Genomic DNA, 6,000 nt, shown 5'->3' with positions numbered 1-6,000 from the left:
CACTGGCTTCTTTAGCCTACAGCAGTTAGATCCTGCATGTTTTGTTTCTCGGAAGGGTGCCCTGACCAGGAGGCTGTAGGGAGGGCTGGGCTCAGACCTTCTGCAACTGTCTGGGGAGAACTAGTATGTCATTCAGTAGGGAGTGCATGGATTATGGGACCAGAGAGAAAGAACTATAAGGATCATGACTCTTTAATTCAGTGATTAGGACACCTCCTCTCTTACAACAAGCTAAAAATAAAAGTCTTCTGTCTCCAGATGTACTCAGCCATACACAGATGAGGTTGAAATGAACTCTTGCTTCAGAGAGGCACCTGAGATCTCAAGGGTGATCAGTTATAAAACATAGCCATTTTCATCATTCCTTTAGGTAGCTGTCATCTTTGTTATTCAGTATTCTGCCTGTGAGGGTCAAGTGTGACCCTCCCCCTGTAGTGCCTAGAGAAGTCAGACATTTAAAGTAATGGATTGATTGCGTCATCAGGACAAGAGGCTTAAGAGTTTGCTGTGACAATACTATAAGATGCCATATTTGCCTCTTTCTAGAATAACCTTTATTCAACGATGCAAATGGCTGCATTTCACTAATATATCAATTTAGCAATGTCCTTAATCGTGTCAGTATTTACTTTGATATTAAATCCCTTCCTGCCATTTTTTCTTGTGGTTGGTGTCATTCTCTTATTTTCATGCAGAAGTAGTTTTGCTTTTAGGGGGTATAAAGGCAGTCACATAGATTGTTTTCTGACTTGATCAAATGCAGAAGAAATTATGTTCATATCCTGGGAGATGAAGGTTGTTCAGAAATGCCCATGTTGCTAGTCTAGCAGTAGAAGTCCCAACAGGGGCACGGCAGATAGGATGTTGAATCCCAGCGTTAAGAAGGTAAATACTAGAAAGCTTCTCGGGAGTTCTTAGCATGTACCTTTGAAACTCTGATTTGAGCTCTGAATAGATCCCTATAGAGGCTTAGATGCTCTGATCTCCTACCTTCCAGAGGAAGGTCCTTTTCATCTAGCTGAAAATGTAAGGTTTTCGTTGATCCCTCCAGTTTTAGTTGTGTAACAAAAGTGCTCACTGTTGAGGAGTGCTGCTGTACTATATTATTTGTCCTGCTGAACAGTATATCATTTGAAGAAATGAATCTGGGTAGTGTAGAAATTGCTGAAATAAATGAAGAATCTTAGGTATTTTCCATGTAAATCATGTTATTAGAAAGAGCATGTAGTTACTTCTCTGCTGCATTAATTTGGCATGTATGAGCTGAATCTGACAACCACGTGATGTAGAATTTTATCTTTAAACCATTCATGTGGCATATTAGTGGAGTCAGTTTATATAGTTTCCAAAAAACCTTCTTGGGCTATTGGGCTGGCAGGTTTTTTTAGCACTTCATTGTTTATTGTGCTTAAATTATATATATGAGATGTGTATTGAAACCAAATGATGTTTCTCTTTTTATAACTGCAGCAAATTCTGAATGTCTTGAGGCTATAATTGACTGGCACACAGAGAGATTAGATAACCATTGCATAACAGGAATAGCTGGAGAACAGTGGAGCTGCATATACTCCTTTAAACATGTAACTTATAAAGTGTGACTCGAATGAAGAAAGGCTTTGTGGTCAGATATATATTAAATTAAGTTACAGCTTACTTAAACACACCAAAGCTATGTTGTGGCATTGCTGAAATTAGACCAATGGGCTATAATATGGGAGAAGGTCTACTTAATTTTTCTCTGAAACATGTAAGGCATGCCATTACAGTAACTCTTCTGGGAGTACTTTAGATTGAAGGTGTAAAGGTCTGTGATTGCATTCCAGGTTCATGCCACAACTCATCTTACTTCAGGAGTTTTGTAGCAATGAACTGTGACTAGAGAGAATGGGAGGAAGGAAAAAAAAACTTGTCTGTAGTGCATACAGCAGAGATGTGCACTTGTGAAGTGTTTTGTGGTGTGTTCATTGCTACTTTAAGTCTCCACATTTGGAGTGGCTTCAGTTTATGAATTGCGAATATGTATATATATCTGTAAACAGAGCATGTTCTTTATTGTATAAGAAATGTGGTTGTGATCTTGTGACCTTCTGGAAGTTTGGAACTGGGGAGTATCTCCATGGTGTCAAGTGGTATAAGTTCTTACTGGGTAGGTCTGGCTGGTTGTTGTATAGTGACGCATGCTGAGGATTGCCCACTGTGCACATGCTAATCAGCTCCACTGTGCCTGTGCACTGAATTTGTTGTTGTAGAAAGTGTCAAATCAACATGCATCTGTTGTACAGATTATCGGTTTGGGGCCCCTCACTACAAGAAAGACAGGTGCTGAAGCGCATCCAAAGAGCAATGCAGCTGGTGGACGGTCTAGAGCACAAGTCTTATGAGGAGCAGCTGAGGAAATGGGAGTTGTCTGGAGAAAAGGAGGCTGAAGGGAGACCTCATGGCTCTCTACAGCTACCTGAAAGGAGGTTGTAGGCAGGTGGGTGTTAGTGTCTTCTCCCAAGCAACAAGCAATAGTATGAGAGGAAATGGCTTCAAGTTGCACCAGGGGAGATTTAGATTGGGTATTTCTGCACTGAAAGAGTTGTCAAGCACTGGAACAGGCTGCCCAGGGAAGTGGTGGAGTCACCATCCCTGGAGGTGTTTAAAAGACTGTAGACGAGGCACTTAGGGACATGGTTTAGTGGTAGACTTGGCAGTATTAGGTTTACGGTTGGACTTGAGGAACTTAAAGGTCTTTTCCAAACTAAATGATTCTATGATTCCATCTGCTCAAATGCAGTGGATCTGATCCATATGAGATATACTGGATTTACGGAACATGCACTACAAGCTGCAGTGTGTCCATAGTACTTGTGCCTGGGAAACATGACAGCTCCATTTGTACACAGCAATTCTACTTGTGTGTGCCCTGTATCTGGAGCCACAGCTTCTCTGCAGTACACACAGAGGCATTTCACAACTGCATAAGATACTAGAAGTAGACTTTACTGAAAATGTCTTGAAGACTTCAAAAGAAGGGACATAATGCATAATCATTACTTGATTTCTGAAAAGTTGTTTGCCATGCTGTCCTTCTCATTCTACAGACTTCATTTTTGCTCCTTTCCAGGCTTCATTCCCATCCCATTCCACCTTTCAGCATCTTTCAGTGCATGCCAAAGGAATAGTAAGAGAACCAGATAGCATTAGCAGGGCTCTTCACTCCTTCTGCTCAAGCAGAAGCATTTCAACAGCCAGCCATTTCTCTGCATTAATTTAGGTATTGCTCCACACCACAAATCTGACTGCTGTCTGCTTCATCCCCTTAGCTCCTAATTCAGTCTTCTGTCTATTTTTTGTTTTAAAAAAAAACCCCACAAATGAAAACTGTGCTGTGTGAAGAGACATCACATATGGTAAAGGAAGAGGAAAAAGCTTGGGGTCAACAGATGAAGGAAGATGTCTTCTGGCAATGGGAAAACTGGTTTCTCATTATTTTCTCTGTGGTAGGAAGCAGATCACAGGTGCTACAAATCACTTGGAAAAGAATGCAAAGTGCTTGGTGTGAGGTACAATCTTTAATACCTGCTGGTATCTCAAGTACATTAGAAACCTGTCTTTGCAATCACAAGTGCTAAACTTCTTGTATAAAGCTTCTGCTCCACACAAAGAAAGCAAGCTGCAATGAGAAGAGCAACCTGACTCCCCAGAGCAGTTTCAAACAACAACAAAGCAGGCAAAGTCTTTTCTACTTTTTTAAAATACCTTTTATATTGCCTTCAACAGGCAAATATGCCATAAACACTTTTTCAATGTATTTTTAAACAGCAAATTGACACTTTATTCTTAAACAATATAAATAAAGCCACAAAATGCATAGCTCAGACCTGTCAAAAAATATACTGCCTTTAAATGAGAAGAAACATTTCACACTGCATGTTGAAAACAATTTTATTAGAATTCTGTCTAGCAGTGAGACTAGTCTTGGAAACAGTAACCCTACCTAGCTTTCCATTGTTAAATGTCAGAGCTGGGCTTATGTTCACAATGGAACTAAATGATTAACAGCACCAATTGAATGACCTTTATTGAGTAAACAATTTGTTGCAGTCTCTGGTGAAGCCTTTTCATTGACATGACTTTAGATTAGGTGATACGTTAGAATAAACACTACTGATATCTAACAGTAAAGGAAACATTCAAAATATTACTTTATTTCCCCATCCTCCCTAAAGTCTGTCACTTCATTCTCATGCATCTGCTAAAGCAAAGCCCAAGGCTACTTCAAACATTCAGAGTTTCCTTTGAAAATTAATCCTCATGGAAGAGAAATTAAAAGTAAGGGCAATGCCTGTTCTTCCTGCTGCACTTGTGTATACAGATGATAGACTAACTGTAGTTTCTAGGTTAAGGGCCAGTTTGTGTCTGGACCTCAGGCAGCAATGAGCTGTGCTTTTCCTTTGCAATACCTGAACAGCTTGCAAATGAACTGGGCACAAGTGAAGTACCTCTGCTTTGGGGTATAATGACAGGGCTTCCTCAGTGCATCAGGAGCACTGAGGAGAGTATTCATATCTAGTAAGCAGCAAAGTCAGGTGCTTGGTTTCAGAAACAGATCTCTCCAAATTCCTTCTCTTAGCAATGTGGCAATGCTTTATGGGAATTGCATTCCAGGGTTCTCTGCAGGATGTGCTAAGGAAATGAGGCTGTCTCTCTGTTGTCCTCCTGTTGCAGTTTAGGGCAATGGCATTGACACAGAGTAGCTTGCTATCCTGGAGAGGATGCTGCAGTGTTTGAATTCATCTTTTCAAAGGCCAACATGTGTTTGGTCAGCCTGCAACATAGAATGGTGTTTAAATGGTATGGTTTGTTTTTCTGAGCACAGGCAATTGTATGTTCTATATGAAGTGTCTCCTTAGGCACGAAGCGCTTTCAGAAGGGTGTGAAAGCAGAATATCAGCCTAAGAATGCAGCTCACAGACAAATGATGACAGCACAGATGGGATTCAGTGCCTGAAGCCCACAGGGAATGAGCAGCAGAACTGAGCATGCTTTTTCTTCGATGATGTTTGGGTAGAGACTATGTGCTTGGTAGCAGGTTCTGATTTTGTATTTCAGAGCAGTCATGTGAATTTTGATGAGGTTCAAGGAGCTACCTATTTAGTTATCACACCTTAGGGAAATTTTCTTATGCTAAATGTTCAGGTTGCTCTCTTATAGCATGTTTCTATTGTTATCATGGGAGAAGAATTGGAGTCTTTTTTTGTCTGTTATTTAAAACAAACTGGTGAAAAATGGGTGTAGTAAGCAATCATGTCTGTGCTAAAAAGTTCCCCTCTCCAATTCTGTGCTAATGGATGGGGAATTTACTTATATCCATGACAAATTCAACAGAGAAAGTACTCAGCCCTTGTGTGTGGTAAATAAATTATTTCTTTGTCAACTTGAAACCTATCAGTAAGTTTATTAGGTAAAGATAATAGGTTTAGACATGTTCATGCTTCTGATATTAATCTAGCTGTTTAACTTCTTTTATAAGTTTGATCTTCATTAGCTGTCACATGCATAATTTATAATCTAGTTTTTCAAATAATAGAATTCTGTATATTGGGTCCTATCTATCTTCCTTTTTAGTTTTGCTACAGAAAAATAAAGAATGAAGAGGATCAAATCATATTAATGTATAAAGTTATGCATAGTGAGTGACTGAAAAAGCAGTATATATCCCCTGCAGACCAGTAACATCACTGTGGGACTCCAGCTCTGTGGACAGGACATGATATTGTTTGACTGATTTTTCCAGTTAGTGATGCATATATACTTGGTTACCAGAGACATCTAACATTTGTCTAAAATAAGCTGCAAGAATTGGTAAATTTGGCAGGATGCTTGTCAGTGTTCAAGGTCATGTGGCTGGGTGACCTGCTAGAGCTCTCAAGAGGACAAAAGGATGGTAAGAGTAGGAGGCTGAGGCTGCAGTGGAGCAAAGGTGGAAGTGGGAGCCTGCCCCAAGGCAAC

This window comes from Falco cherrug, chromosome 4, assembly GCF_023634085.1.
Source record: "Falco cherrug isolate bFalChe1 chromosome 4, bFalChe1.pri, whole genome shotgun sequence".
NCBI lineage: Eukaryota > Metazoa > Chordata > Aves > Falconiformes > Falconidae > Falco > Falco cherrug.
Note: the sequence above shows the minus strand (reverse complement) of the source record.